The sequence below is a fragment of the Gossypium hirsutum genome, chromosome A13 (genome assembly GCF_007990345.1).
Source record: "Gossypium hirsutum isolate 1008001.06 chromosome A13, Gossypium_hirsutum_v2.1, whole genome shotgun sequence".
Taxonomy (NCBI): domain Eukaryota; kingdom Viridiplantae; phylum Streptophyta; class Magnoliopsida; order Malvales; family Malvaceae; genus Gossypium; species Gossypium hirsutum.
This window is the reverse complement of record NC_053436.1, coordinates 11,068,336-11,085,159: the sequence shown is the minus strand read 5'-3', so window position 1 is coordinate 11,085,159 and position 16,824 is coordinate 11,068,336. Positions and strand designations below refer to the sequence as shown.

General features: G+C 35.9%; 1 non-coding gene across 1 annotated transcript; it reads left to right on the top strand.

Annotated features, from left to right (window-relative positions):
• Positions 1 to 496: 496 nt before the first annotated feature.
• On the top strand, positions 497 to 603 carry LOC121212874 (small nucleolar RNA R71). Its single transcript, XR_005908246.1, has one exon. It is a non-coding gene; the product is annotated as a small nucleolar RNA R71 (small nucleolar RNA).
• The last annotated feature ends 16,221 nt before the right edge of the window (positions 604 to 16,824 follow it).

Sequence of the window (16,824 nt, the reverse complement as noted above, 5' to 3'; positions counted from 1 at the left end):
TGGAAAGGGCGGGGGTTTCTGATTTCCTTGGCCTCCCCAAGAAAAATTTGGGTGATTCTTCCAACCTGCATTGTAAGTATTGCTATAAGGATTGTTTTGAGATCGAGGATTATTACCCATGTAATTTAACTACTCGTTCTCCATGTTGTGGCCATAAGGTGGGTATTCAGAATTTCTCGATCCACCTCCATTTGCTTCGCACTGCATTACTGGGTGAACCTGTGAAGAACTAAGAAAACCATCAATTTTCTTATTCAAGAGTTCTAACTGATTAGAGAGCATGGTGACCGAATTGACATTATAAACGCCGACTATTTTCGTTGGCTTTGTCCTCGTGACTTGCCACTGATAGTTATTCAGTGACATCTCCTCTATAAATGCATAGGCATCTTCAGGTGTCTTGTTATTGATGGTTCCTCCAACGGCTGCATCAATCATCTGCCGAGTCGAAGGATTCAGGTCATTATGAAAAGTTTGAACCTGTAGCCAGAGTGGTAACCCATGGTAAGGGCATCTTCGCAAAAGGTCCTTCTATCTCTCTCATGCATCGTAGAGTGTTTCTAAATCCATCTGCACAAAAGAAGAAATATCATTACGTAATTTAGCCGTTTTAGCCGGTGAAAAATATTTTAGTAAGAACTTTTCGATGATTTGTTCCCAAGTAGTGATTGACCCTCGTGGTAATGAGTTTAACCATTGTTTAGCCTTATTTCTTAACGAAAAGGGAAACAACCGAAGACGAACGGCGTCATAAAAAATGCCATTAATTTTAAAGGTATCATAAAATTCTAGGAAATTTACCAAGTGAGCATTAGGATACTCGTCCTGCAAACCATCAAACTGAACAAACTGTTGTATCATTTGAATTGTGTTAGGTTTCAGTTCAAAATTATTTGTAGCAATAGCAGGTCTAACTATACTTGACTCAGTTCCTATTAAATTAGGTTTAGCATAATCATACATAGTGGGTGGAGCAGGATTCTGATTTACTGGATCAGCAGGAATCGCAGGAGGTAGCGGATTTTCTTGGTTTTCATCCATCTCCTCGATTGTGGTTGAAGTATCGTCTTCTTGCTCGTCCTCTGTGTATCTTAGGCTTCGCCTTATTTCTCTCCAGTTCCTACGAACTGTGCTGTCGATCTCACCGTCAAAAAGTAGTGGTCCTGACGGGTTTCTTCTGGTCATAAACTAGAAAAACCTGTCCGAAGAAAATAAATGAAGAATTAGAAAGGAGAATAAAAATTTAAATTGCAATAAAAGTAAAATGGCTAAAGTAATAAAAATCGAGTGCTCTTAATATCTTAGTTCCCCGGCAAAAACTTGATACGTGATATTCGTGATAGGTTCTAAATATTTATAATGAATCGTTCTTGAAACTAACAATTATCACGATGAAGGCAAGTGTACCTAATGAAGAATAGTATAGCTTTAGCAAGACCGGATTATCGAACCCAAAGGAACTAAAAGTACTAGTATCAACTTTCTTTTTATTATCTAGCCTAAAAAATAAAAGGGTTTTGTTTATCTAACTAATTAACTAAACTAAGAAATCACAGAAAAGAAATTTGGGGAAAATACTTTTTGGAAAACTTGATTGATTAAGACAATACCTAAGGAAAAATCCACCTAGACTTCACTTGTTATTTGACTCTGAATCGAACAATTTATTCATTCAACTTGTTCTGTAGAGATCCCTAAGTTATATTATTATCTCTCTCGAGACTAACAACGTCTAACCCTAGATTGAATAATTGAAATCTTTTTCTAATTAACGCCCTAGGGTTTCATTAACTCGATCTATGGATCCCCCTTTTAGGTTTCACCTTAATCTGGCAAAATCTTGTCACCTTATCTCTAGGCGCGCAACCAACTCTGCTTAATTATGACAAATTTACTCTTAGATAGGGTCTATTCCTCCTCTGAATAAGAGATTAACTTGAATCAATATCCTGGAATATCAAAACAAGAATTAAGAACACATAATTAAGAACAAGTCAAATATTTATCATACAATTCAGATAATAATAAGAAGATCTATCTTAGGTTTCATTCCCCTTAGGTATTTAGGGGTTTTAGTTTATACTAATGAAAGAACACATCTCAAAAGAATAAAAATAACAAAACATAAGAAAACCCAAAACTCCTGGGGGAATTTGAAGGGAGATCTTCAGTTTTGATGGTGAATCCGGCTTCTGAGATGGATCGATCAGCTTTCCTTAAGCAATTCCTTGCTTTCTCCTCTGTGTTCCCCCCGTCTAAGTGCCTCCTCAGGGGTTTAAATAGGCTTTGGAATGCCTAAGAGCCCTCAAAATTGACATATTTCGAATTGGACTAAACTTGGGCTCAACAGGGACGTGCCCGTGTGTGATTGCTTAAGGCCGTGGTCAAGGTTGTTAAATGGGCATGGGCGTGTGATCTACGTGTTTTGACCTTGCCAAAGGGACACGGCTGTATGGTTTGCCTATGTGAGGAAGTCCAGGCCGTGTTGATTTCGTACGTTGGCCCATTTTCTCCATTTTTGTCCTATTTCTCGTTCCTTTCACTCTCCTATGCTCACCTAAGTATAAAACATGAAATTAAGGGATTAAGAGCATCGAATTCACCAATTTTAAGGAAAAATCATCCATAAAATATGCTAAGCATGGGATAGAAATATATAAAAATTACAATTTATCAGCCACTTAGGTGAATGCCGAGTAAATGAGAAGGGCTGTTTCAAGTGTGGATCACTAGACCACTTTATCCATGATTGCCTTGAGATGGAAAAGAGAGAGAGGAAGCAAGAAATGAAGGCAAGTAGTGCTTCGTTGAGGGGGAGATCACGAAAGAATATGGGTAGTGGAGCTAATAGTAGGGGCACGACTAGAGATGCAGTGGCGAGGTCCGAGGGCAGAGCGCCTGCGAGGACTTATGCTATTCGTGCCCGTGAGGAGGCAGAGTCTCCCGACGTGATTACGGGTACTTTTTTTATTCATGATATTTATGTTGTTGCTTTGATTGATCCGGGGTCTACCCACTCCTATATTTGTATAGAACTGATTCCTCGAACGAGCATGATAGTGGAAGTCTACTGAATTTGTAATAAGAGTGTCCAATCCCTTGGGTAGATATGTTCTAATTGACCAAGTATGTAGGAGTTGTCCTTTGACAATTTGAGGTCATTGTTTCCCGACAAATTTAATGTTATTGCCGTTCAATGAGTTTGACGTAATCCTCGGGATGGATTGGTTGACTTCTCATAATGTTGTAGTGAACTGTGGGAAGAAAATTATTGAGTTAAAGTGTGAAGATGGGAATATACTTCGGGTTGGACCAGGTGGCTTGGATAAATCGCTTGTGATAATATCGTCTCTGAATACTGAAAAATATTTGAGAAAAAGGTGTGAGGCTTATCTAGCTTTTGTGCTAAGTACTCAAGTGTCTGAGTCGAAGATTGAGTCAGTACCAGTGGTTTGTGAGTTTATAGATGTTTTTCCGGAACAGTTGCCCGGATTACCTCTAGAAAGAGAAGTTGAGTTTGGTATCGATTTAGTTCCTGGCACAATGCCAATCTCGATTGCACCGTATAGAATGGCCCCTACTGAGTTGAAATAGTTAAAAGTGCAATTGCAAGAGTTAACATATAAGGGTTTTGCTAGACTGAGTTATTCACCATGGGGTGCTCCGGTACTTTTTGTGAAAAAGAAAGACGGGTCGATGAGGTTATGTATCGACTATAGACAACTGAACAAAGTAACAGTGGAGAACAAGTATCCCTTGCCAAGGATTGATGATCTCTTCGATCAACTGAGAGGAGCCACTATATTTTCTAAAATAAATTTGAGGACGGGTTACTACCAGTTAAGAGTCAAGCAACAAGATGTGCCGAAGACTACTTTTTGGATAAGATATGGGCATTACGAGTTTCTTGTTATGCCTTTTGGATTGACAAATTCCCTAGCGGTATTTATGGACTTGATGAACTGCATCTTCTGACCGTATTTGGATAGGTTCATCTTCGTTTTTATTGATGACATCTTGGTTTATTTGGGTAACGAGGGTGAGCACGTGAAACATTTGAGAACTGTGTTACAGACCTTGAGGGATATGCAACTCTATGCCAAGTTTAGTAAGAGCGAGTTTTTTTCTCAACGAAGTCGAATTTCTAGGACACATTGTTTTCTGGGGCTAGCGGGATACTATAGACGATTTGTAAACAAATTCTCCATGATAGCTACACCGTTAACAAGGCTATTGCAGAAAGATGTCAAGTTCGAGTGGACAAAAGAGTGCCAACAGAGCTTCGAGAAATTAAAGGCTTTGTTGACTGAAGCCCCAATTTTAGTGCAACCTGAGTCAAACAAAGAATTTGTAGTTTTTAGTGACGCCTCCCTAAATGGTTTAGGGTGTGTGCTCATGCAAGAAGGCAAGATTATAGCCTATGCCTCGAGACAGCTAAAACCTCACGAGAGAAATTATCCGACCCATGATTTAGAGTTAGCAGCTGTGGTGTTCACACTGAAGATTTGGCGACACCATTTGTATGGTGAGAGATATCGAGTATTCACCGACCATAAGAGCTTAATGTATTTGATGACTCAAAATGAGTTAAATTTGAGGCAACGTCGATGGTTAGAGTTGTTAAAGGATTATGAATTAGTTATCGACTACCATCCGGGAAAGGCGAATGTAGTTACAGATGCCCTAAACAAAAAGTCGTTGTTTGCCTTGAGAGCATTGAACACTCAGTTGACCATAGGTAATGATGGATCGGTCCTAGCGGAGTTGAGGGCCAGACCGACTTTTCTTCATGAAATTCGTGAAGCTCAGAAAGATGACGAGAAACTGTAAGCCAAGAGAACTCAGTGTGAATCAGAGATTGAATCAGATTTTCGTATTAGTACTGATGGTTGTATAATGTTCAAAGATAGTGAGCTCGTTCAGAAGATTTTGCAATAGGCACAGAGTGGTTGTTCGTCCATCCACCCGGGTAGCGTGAAAATGTATAACGACCTGAAGAAAATGTATTGGTGGTCGGGAATGAAAAGAGACATTTCAGAGTTCGTTTCCAAGTGTCTACTGTGTCAACAAGTAAAGGCTGAACATTAAGTGCCTTTGGGTTTACTTCAGCCTATTATGATTTCTGAGTTGAAATGGGATCGTATCACCATGGACTTCGTGACCAGTTTGCCACTAACCCCGAAAAAGAAAGATGTAGTATGGGTTATTGTCGATAGACTCACTAAATCAGCACACTTCATACCAGTGCGTGCCAACTAATCCCTTGAAAAGTTGGTCAACTTTTATGTTTCTGAGATTGTGAGGCTTCATGGCGTGCCGTTATCGATTGTATTCGATTGAGACCCAGGTTCATCTTGAGGTTTTGGAAAAAGTTACAAGAGGCTCTAGGAACCAAGTTGAGTTTCAGTACGGCATTTCATCCGGAAATTGACGAACAGTCGGAAAGAGTAATACAGATCTTAGAAGACATGTTGAGGTGCTGTGTTCGTGAACTTCAAGGAAGTTAGGAAAAATACTTACCATTGGTTGAATTAGCCTACAATAACAACTATTAGTCGAGTCTAAAAATGGCGCCTTATGAGGCTTTGTACGGGCGACAGTGCCGAACGCCCTTATTCTTGGCTGAGTTGAGAGAGAGTCAGATTCACGAGGTTGATTTGATCAAAGAGGCTGAGGAAAAAGTTAAGGTGATTCACAACTGTTTGAAAGTCGCCTCGGATAGACAAAAATTCTACACGGATTTGAAACAAAAGGAGATTAAGTTTGAGGTCGATGATAAGGTATTTTTGAAAGTTTCCCTGTGGAGGAAAATCCTCAGATTTGGTAGAAAAGGCAAGTTGAGTCCTCGTTCATAGGACCTTATAAGGTTACTGAGAGAGTAGGGCCTGCTGCCTACCGTTTGGATTTGCCGCCAGGGTTAGAAAAGGCATTTTTGAGACCCTTGAAGCATGAGCTTTCAAATGATGGTGATATCTTGCAAAATGGTCAAGAGTTTAGGATTTTTCCATGGATGTAATTGTGATAGATGCTGAGTTTTTATGGAGGAATATGAGTCCTAGTTGTGTTATAAGCAACTTTTGAAAAAGGTGTTAGCTTGAAAACACCTAAAGGGATTATTTTGCATAAGTTGCAAAATAGGTAATAAGTGTATAAAATAGTGAGGATTTGAGATGGCTATAAGAGTAAAAAGAGTTTAGCTAGGCTTGAAATACAAAGAAATTTGATAAAAGTTGAAGTTCGAACATAGGGGTGAAATGGCCATTTTACCAAGGCCTAGGGTCGAAATGGTCATTTTACCAGAGATGTGAAATTATGAATGCCTAATTGTAATTAATGACTAAATGAGTACACTTTTGCTATTATAGATGAAGATTTACCAAAACCTAGCCTAGACTGGGGCAAAGCCAAGCAATCCGATTAAGCCATCTAGTCAAGTATTTTTTGTAAACCGAGGTAAGTTGTATGTAAATAACACAACTATATTGTTAAATGCATGTATTCGATTGTTATTGATTTTGATATAGCATGAAATTCTAGATTTTGAACTGAGTATGCATATTTATAATTGAGAAAGTAGAAAGATCTAGTGAGAACCCCAAGAAACAAACTGGATGTTTATTCCATAACATTGGGTTATGTGTGAGCTAGTGTAAGTCCATGTCTGGGACATGGCATCGGCATTGAGATGAGGGCTAGTGTAAGATGTGTCTAGGACATGCATCAGCCACATTAGGCTAGCCAGTGTAAGACCATGTCTGGGACATGACATCGGCATAGAGATGAGTGCCAGTGTAAGACGTATCTGGGACATGCATTGGCCTCAATGATGGTATCCAGTGTAAGACGTGTCTGGGACACGAATCAGCTAAGCTTTGTGCTAGTGTAAGACATGTCTGGGGTGTGCATCAGCACGTATACATGAGAGCTAGTGTAAGACCATGTCAGGACATGGCATTAGCCTCGATGAAGATAGCCAGTGTAAGACCATGTCTGGGACATAGCATCGGCAGCTTAACCCATGTTTGAGGCTTATAGAATATCCGATAGTATTCCAAAGGGTTCAACTTTAAGAGTTAAGAAAGAGATTTAATAATGAAAGTATGGTAATGTTTTGAGTGTTACAGGTACCTATTTTGGTATACATGTGTAATGATCTCAATTAGAGATGTGACTTGAGTGGAGGGTAATGAGTAAGTCAAGTTATGCTTACCTTTGAGCTATGAACGTGATGATAAATGGTGAAACTGTTGTTGTATATTTATTTATATGCAACTTACTAAGCTTTATGCTTACTTTCTTTCCTTTCTCTTTTCTTTCAGTACTGCCAAATTTCTCAAGGATCACTTGAAGTCAGAGATATCGATCACACTATCAACCGTAATATTCAGTATAGTTGGATTTATATTTTTGATTATGGCATGTATAGGGCTAGACTAGGAAGTTGTATAATTGAGAAATTGTTTATGTATATTGGCTTAAGGTAAAAGCCCTTTATTTTGTATTAAGCCTAGATAATGGCTATTATTTATTTTGGTAAATGTATATTGATAAACCGTATTTAACGCATTTTATGGATGATTTCCATTATAATTGGTGAATTCGATGCTCCTAATGCTTTAATTTCATGTTTTATACTTAGAAGAGCATAGGAGAGCGAAAGGAACGAGAAACGGGCCAAAAACATAGAAAATGGGCCAAAGTACGAAATCAACATGGCCTGGACCTCCTCACGCGACAGACCACATGGCCGTGTCAATTTCGCAGGCTCGAGCACGGCCTGAAGTAATCGCACATGGGCGTGTCATACGGGCGTGTCCCTACCGAGCCCAAGTTGAGTCCAATTCAGAAAAGGCTAATTTTGATGGCTCTTAGGCATTCCAAAGCCTATAAATACACCCTAGATGAGGAAGAAAAGGGGACACACAGGGAGGAAGGAAGGAATTACTTGAAGGAAGCCGATTGATCTATCTCAGAAGCTGGATTCATCATCAAGACTGAAGATCTCCCCTCAATTTCCCTTCAGGAGTTTTGGGTTTTCTTTATGTTTTGTATTCTTTATTATTCTGAGATGTTTTATTATTTAGTTATGAACTAAAACCCCTAAATACCTAAGGGGAATGAAACCTAAGACGAAGCTTGTTATTATTTTCTGAATTGTATGATAAATATTTAACTTGTTCTTAATTATGTGTTCTTAATTCTTGTTTTGATATCCTAGGCTGATTCAAGATAAGCTCTTATTCAGAGGAGGAATAGACCCTGTCTAAGAGTACATTTGTCATAATTAAGCGGAGTTGATTGCGCGCCTAGAGATAGGGTGACAAGATTTTGCCGGATTAGGGTGAAACCTAATAAAAGGATCCATAGATCGAGTTAATGCAACCCTAGGGTGTTAATTAGAGAAAGGTCTCAATTATTCAATCTAGGGATTAGAAATTATTAGTCTTGAATAGGGATAATAAAATAACTTAGGGATCTCTACGGAACAAGTTGAATGAATAAATCGTTCGATTCGGAGCCAGAATAACAAGTAAAGTCTAGGTGGATTTTTCCTTAGGTATTGTCTTAATTCAATCGATTTTCCCAAAAGCAATTCCCCAATTCTATTCTCTGTGAGTTCTTAGATTAGATAATTAGTTAGTTAAAACAAAACCTCTTTATTCTTAGGCTAGATAATAAAAAGACAGTCATTACTAGTACTTTATGTTCCTTTGGGTTCGACAATCTAGTCTTGCTAAAACTATATTACTGTTCGATTGGTACAGTTGCCTACATCGCAATAATAGTTAGTTTCAAGAACGATTAATTATAAATATTTGAAACCTATCACAAAATCACGTGATCATATATGATGTTCCTTCTATGAATGAATTGATGTCTCTTGGAATAGAATTAGTATATTGAAATGATCTTGTGTAGGTTGTGCAAAATGAGTGACAAAATGGCTTGGAGGATAGCCTAGTTTGTCCACACGGGCAAGACACATATGTATATTGGCTTAAGATAAAAGCCCTTCATTTTGTATTAAGCCTAGATAATGGTTATTATTTATTTTGGTAAATATATATGATGTTCCTTCGATGAATGAATTGATGTCTTTTGGAATGGAATTAGTATATTGAAATGATCTTGTGTAGGTTGTGCAAAATGAGTGACAAAATGGCTTGGAAGATAGCCTAGTTTGTCCACACGGGCAAAACACATAGGCGAGTGTCTAGGCTGTGTGTGACACACGGCTCACCCCCATGGGGGTGTGTTATGGCTGTGCGTCCCCTGCACTTAAACTTTTAAGTCAGTATTGTCCATGGGTAGGCTACACGGGCGTGTGCCATATGTGACAGCCCTAATTTGACCCTAGTCAAAAAGTGGTTTCGGGACCACAAAACCGAGCTATAAAAATAATTATAAGTTATATTTCATGTTTATGAAGTGAGTAAATACAAGTGTGAAAGTTTCAAGCTTTGATTTGGTCATTTGCATGTGAATTTATTCAATAGGACTTATATGTGATACTTTTGAAATGTGATTGGTTAATTTTTAATGGTTTAATAATGCATGTGTTTAAAGGAATGGTTTTGCATGTTAATTTACCCATTTCTAGTTAGTGGCCGGCCATGTTACTATTATATTATAAAATATGATAATTTTTATAAGCTTTATTTAGTTAAATGCCATATTATCATGAATGAATGTAATAAAATAAAGAAATAAAATAGTAGGTGGGTGAAAAACAACAAAGTATTCACCTTGTTTCTTTCCAAAAACCAAAAGAGAAGAAGAGTTGGGGAGAAAGGAGCCATTCGGTCATTTAGGTCTTCATTGAGCTCAAGAGCTTAGAGGATCAAAGTTGGATAGGGGAAAGGAAAAAGTGATCAAATAGCCGTTGAAATCGTTCGACAACATCCGAGGTAAGTCTTTGAGTAATGAAACTTAGTTTATGATTTGATTAAATCACGACATATAAGCATAACAAATAAACGGTGATATAATGATTCTACTTGAATTATGTATCAAGGTAATTAGTTTATACTTATGACTGGTAGCCGAATGTGTATAGAGATCATGTTATAAAGCAAATCGAAATCATGCTCTTTGTATGTGGCTATTGAGCCGAAAATGGGAATGGTTGATAAGTGTCTTGTGCTTGAGTTCTAGTAATGAAAATGAAATATAGATGTGTTATGATATATTGATATAGGTGCATGATTATTCGGATGATATCCGGACTAAGATCCGAAGGCATTTGTGCTAGTTACTATATCCGGACTAAGATCCGAAGGCAATTGTGCTAGTTATTATAACCGGGTTAAGTCCCGAAGGCATTTGTGCGAGTTATCATAACCGGGTTAAGTCCCGAAGGTATTCGTGCGGGTTATTATAACCGGGTTAAGTCCCGAAGGCATTCGTGCTGGTTGTTACATCCGAGCCAAATTCCGAAAGTAATTATGTTTGGAAAGGCGCGATTCTGTCGTAATAATTCCGGTTAATGTGCTCATAATCCCTAATATGACCAGGTATGGATTGTATATACATTGGAAAAATGTGGTACAGTATAAGTTGTGATTATGTAATCGAATAATGCTCTCCCGGCCATTCCTTAGGGTTATATGAAGTCTATAGCTCACTCTAGTTACATGAAATTGATTCAAATGAAATTTAGTTAAGTTTGACTTCGAATGTGTAAACATATTGATAGAAGTGTAAATTAAAATGAATATGTGACTTGTGCATAGACAATTATTTATCCTTATGAATGCTATTTCTTTTATGTTTTTGTTTCAAATGATTTCCTTACTTATAAGCTTACTAAGCATCGAAACGCTTACTCTGTTGCTTAAATTCTCTGTATTATAGATTTTGTTCGTCAGCTATCGGACTCAGAAGTGTTAAAGTCGAAGTCATCCACACTATCTAAGCCCCTTTTTGGTACTCTTTTAGTTGAACTTTGATAATGGCATGTATAGGACCGACCTTTGTTGTTAATTAAGTATATTTTAGTAATGTATATATATTCGTATAGCCATGCGAAAATGACATATATATTTTGAGTATAGCATTATAATCATTTTGTATATATGGTCTTATGATATGGTTATTGAGAGGTATGGAAATGCTTGGTAATGATTAGCCATTGGAATGGCTAATCATGATCATATTTGGTGCTATGTATGTCAAATTGCTAGCTAATCCATGGAAACCATGAAATAGGTAAAATTTATCACAAAATAGATTCAGACAGCAGTAGTGACATGAATTTGAAAAATCACTAAAAATAGTAGAAATGTAATTAAATAATGAATAAGTTATGGAATCGAATCTTGATGAGTCTATTTTCATATGGAAGAAACAAAACAGGTATATGAGCTATATTTTATGAGAAATTTAAATTTTTGTGAAACAGGGCCAGAGCGATTTCTGGATCCCCTGTTATGACTTTGGAAATTCACCATAAATTTTACAAAGATAATTAAAAGTCATGATTTATATGTACAGATTCATTGTTGAGTGTAGTTTTATTTGAGACAAACGGCATAGTCATTGAAGCTTTATACAGGGAGATATCTGATTCGAATTACACAGAGGTCAGAGTAGTCGAACCCTAAAATGGGGGAGACTTTAACTAATAAACTGTACTAATTGGCCCGACCAAAAATTCTATAAAAAAATTAGTAGATAGATGTATGAGTCTTGTTTTAGGAAAAATTTACGGAATTGAATTTCGAGTTTTGGAACTCGATATATGATTTTTAAAGCGACTGTGATGCAGTTAGCCAGCTTGTCTGGAAAATTTTAAAATGAATTGTATGAGCTGTTTAAGTAATGAATTAAATCCGTTAACACCTCGTGTTCGATTCCGGCAACGGTCTCAGGTATGGGGTGTTACACCATAGCCGTGTCTATAAGTCAGTTTTTTCCTTGGGTAGGCCACACGGGCGTGTGTCATGGCTGTGCCCTAAAGTCAGTGTTGCACACGGGCTAAGGGCATGGGTGTGTCTCGAGTCACATGGGTGTGTGGAACCCTAAGGCATGAATTTTTCCAGGTTTTTCTTAAGTTCTCAGTTTAAACTTAAATCATCTCGAATGTATGTTTTAGGTCTCGTAAGTCCTATTAAGGGATAGATTGAGTATGAAATGAAAAGTTTTAAATTGATCAAAATTTTATGGCCCAGTTTTACATGCGTATGCTTGAGTTAAGTCCACTGACACCTCGAACCTTGTCCTGGCGTCAGATATGGGCGAGGGGTGTTACACTCTGATACTCCCTTAATTTCGAATAATCTCACCACCTTATATCCACTTCTAGGGACAAAGCCAGAAAAACTTTTTAGGGGGGCCGAAATGAAATTTTAATTTTTAATAGTCTATATTTTTATAATTTTCAAAGGATTAAATCAAATTTTTATAATTTTAGGGGGCCAAAGTGCCAATTTTATCTTTACTAATTTAAAATTTTAAAAATTTCTAAAAGACCTAAATAGCATTTTTTCATTTTAAAAGGGTTGGTCCCTTGCAAGCCCCCTAGATTCGATTTTTTCCACTTCTCTCACCTTCATTTTCTCTTCATCACTAATGCCCCATATAGTATTCATGAGTACAATCATTCAAGCTTGAAATAGTTTTTTTTTTCTTTTCATTGAGATTTTTTGGATTGACATTTTTCCTTATTTTGTACAAGCTCAAAATCGTATACTCACTATACCATACACTTCCTTAGTCACTCAATTTTTTTTCTCTTTTCTTTTGAAACCACCATGATGCATCTACCTAATCTCTCAATATCAATGGGTGGACATCAAAATCTATGCAAGGACCAAAAAATAAATGATCAAATAGATTATATATTAGGCTTAAGGTTTCATTTAGGGTTCATCAAGGAAATAGATTCAAGCATAAATTAGGTACTAGGGAAAATATATATATGGTTAGCTTTTTGGCTAAAAAAATTGTCTACCAAATAATGCCTTAGGTCGTCCCTAGGTATTTCAGTGCATGGATTAAATCAGCTAAGTCTCTTGACCGCCTATAAATGTGTTATTGTTTATACTAAAAATATTACACCAAAAATATATAAAACTAAATCCACGGTGTCTGCAAGCGTATGAGTCAGATTGTAACATAATAAATTTTACAACAAAATATTGGTAAGTATTCCGAGGATCGTACCCTAGGGAGGATGAAATAAATCTATAAAAACCTTTTAACAATAATAAATTTAAATAGTAATAATTAATTCCTATATTATGATAAACCATAAAATAGATTAATAAGAGAATTTAAATAACTAAAACAAATAAACAAGAAAAATAAAAAATAAATTAAATCAATAAAACCAATCAGGAAGATTAACTCATTGCAGGGTTTGTACTTAACTTTGGATTAGGGTTTTAGGGTGGATTAGCTACTCATTAATCAATTAGTTGATATTTGCTTATCTCCCGATCTCACTTTCTCAACCAGGATGAACTACAATTTACTCAGTTTGACTTATCTCCCGATCTCGTCTAAGCTATGATAACTTCCTAGGATTTTCAAGCCTAAGGTTTAAGAATACGTAATCTATACCAACTAATCCTCTCAAGAAACCCTAAATTCTTCGTTAATCACATCCTTATCCACTCATTAATCACCCTTAAGGGATTTGGCCACTCATGTTATTCATAATCCCTAACGCAATCGAATAAATCTTGTAAAGAACATGATTTAATCGGAAAAGAAATGAGATTAGAATAATCGTGGATTGGTATCGAATAGAGAACGGGGTAGGAAATTGTTTGATCGTAATAATAAAATATATTGATTGCAAAGAAGAAATAAGTTGAATACTTTAATAAAATAAAATAACTCTTGTATCAAAACAGATTCCAAGAGGAAAAACAAATGGTTTATGAAAAGCCAAAATAAAATTAATCTAATCCTACTCTTAAGTGCTAAAATAACACAAATTAACTACTAAATTTGACAGCATGTCAAATACCCTTACACTTAAGTCTTTGCTTGTTCTCAAACAAGCTAAACAAAACAATATAAATACTAAATATGAACTAAACTGAAAACAAGAAATAAATATGGAAAGAAAAGAAAATGTACTCGAGCTGGCTTGATACAGTACATTGGATAGAAACATATTAACAAGATAATGTAAATAAACATATAATTCTAGAGTGATATAAAATTGATTTGCAATTTCTAAAGTTAGACGGATTGGTTCAATAAATTACAAGTCAAACAAGAAAAATAATGTTAAGTGTGAATTTTCATCAAAACATATATACAAATATACAAGTATGCTCAAATGAGTATAAGTGCTAAAAAGATCAAAACTTGGAACAATTTCAACCATATAAATTACTACCTAAGTCACATAGGACTTTTCGTCTTGTAGTGTTCTATGATTTAGGTTTGTTTGGAATTCAAAGAATAGGCTCAATAAAACAATTAAGCACGAAAGTAGTTTGTCACATGATATTGTCTCCGATACTCCCCCGAGTATACATATGCTCACCACCTTATATCCATTTCCCTCACCTTCCTTATTTCTCCATTTACTAAGGCCTCGTATAGTATTTATGAGTACAATCATTCGAACTCGTAAAAAAATTATCTTTTTATATCTTTTTTGAACAAATGTAAGCGTAGTTTTTTTCCAACTCACATTGTTTTTCTTTTTCAACGAGATTTTCTTGATTGACTTTTTGTCTTATTTTTCTACAAGCTCAAAATCTTATACTCATTATACCATACCATTCCTTAGTCACTCAACTTTTTCCTTTTCCTTTGAAACCACTAAGATTTATCTACCTAATCCCTTAATATCGATGGTTGGATGTCTAAATCCGTGCAAGAACTAAGAAATAAAGGATCAAGTAAATTATCTATTAGGCTTAGGGTTTCATTTTTGGTTCATTAAGAAAATGGAATGAAGCTCAAAGTAGGTACTAGGGAAAATATTTATGGGATAACTTTTAGGCTCAAAAATTTCTACCAAACAATGCCTTAGGTCCTCCCTAGGTAATTTTATACATGGATAAAATAGGCCAAGTTTATCAATTTCTAAAAACTATAATTCAATTAAACATACATTCTATTTATATACCTATTTATCATGTGGTATCGTAACCCCTTCCACGCAACTCGAATCACCGAGTCTGGATATAATGGGGTCCACATGACAATCCTACTGTGGGTAGTTAAATTGTCATATCATGGCAATAACCACTGACGGAGGTCGTAGGTCTTGTTTAGGGACCTTCTCCTACTCAATTTTTTAAAAACATGCAGGGTTTTTAATGTTCGATTTCAATCATGAATGAATAATATATGCATGACAAGTACATGTGACATTCTTCCCTAAACTATATGACATGTTTATCATACATATGCATGAATATACATTCATAGTCATATAAATATCATCATGCTTATCACATAAATAAAAGCATAAAAATTTAAAAGACTCTGACTAGCCAAAGTTTCCATGATTCCGTCCTAGAAAAAATAAAAAAAATAAAAAAAATTCACCTCAAAGCATACTTTGGGTCTTCCATTTTGTCACCATGGGCTTATGGTATAGTACTGGTTCACGTTTTCATCATCACTGTCTTTTTGTAGCCATTTTTGTATCACTGTGCTGAACCGCCATTACTGACCATCGTCGGGTTATCTCAAGTCACCATTGAATCACCTCCGGCCACCGTCATTAGCCTCCATTGCTGACCCTTGTCGTCGATCATCACCGTTAGACCACCGACAGTCACTTGCTGGCAGACCACTGTTGGTCTTGTGCTGGTTTGGCTGGGTAGGGTTTGCATCATCTTGATGGCCTAGATATGTCTCAGTTCCCCTAGTTCCATTGAAAATTTTAGGTAACAAAATTCCTATGCCCGTTTCTAGCTCAAATATTTTATTCTAAAATAATAAAATTAAACCATGCGTGAAGATGATAGTCCACGATCTAAAATATACGTGCCCTATAAATTAATAAGTTTAATTTAATTTTCTAGGAATCACAACTTTGACAAAATTATTTTATCATACATAAAAAAAAATAATATCATAAATTCATTCCTCTAAACATGCATACAATTACAAGAATGACACATCTTATCAAAATAAAACTATAAACATAACACAACCCAACACTCTGATACCAATTTTTGGAAAAATAAATCCGATTTGAAAACGACTTTCTTACACAGTGAAAAAAATTTGAAAATCGTGCCGATTTGTGATATTATAGCAATAAACCCTTTACCAAAATCACACTTGTGTTTTTAGGTAGACAGATACTTCTCGTTCTTGGCTTTTAATTGAAAGACCTTATCCGTTATTCTCATATTATGAACCAGTTTGAGTGTGGGCTTGAACAATTCGAATCAAACACAATACCAAAAATAGTTTCCTTAACTTTTAGTGTGAAAATGAAAATCTCTTCTCAATAGAAATTGACAAAAATTATATTCTAGAAAATAGATTTAATATTTGAGAATTAACTCTCACTATTTCTGGGCAAAGTAACAATATCTTTGAGTTCTATTTTTAACCCTATCGATGCCATGTATTTATAGGGAAAAGAAGTTAAGCCTTTCTTGAATTATAGAAGTGTATTTCCACTAGAAAAATGAAATCCTATTCTAACTAGAATTATAAGGGATGACAACCCTAGTTAATAATACTAGGGATTGTTGTCCCTCCCTTTAACATAAAGGGCTTTTGGGCCTCTCTCATAACAGGTTAAATTACAAGTACTTTTTGAATTTTTAACCTAGTACTTTATAATTCGATCCAACCCAATATTTATTTTTTCTATTTTCCAAAATAAATATC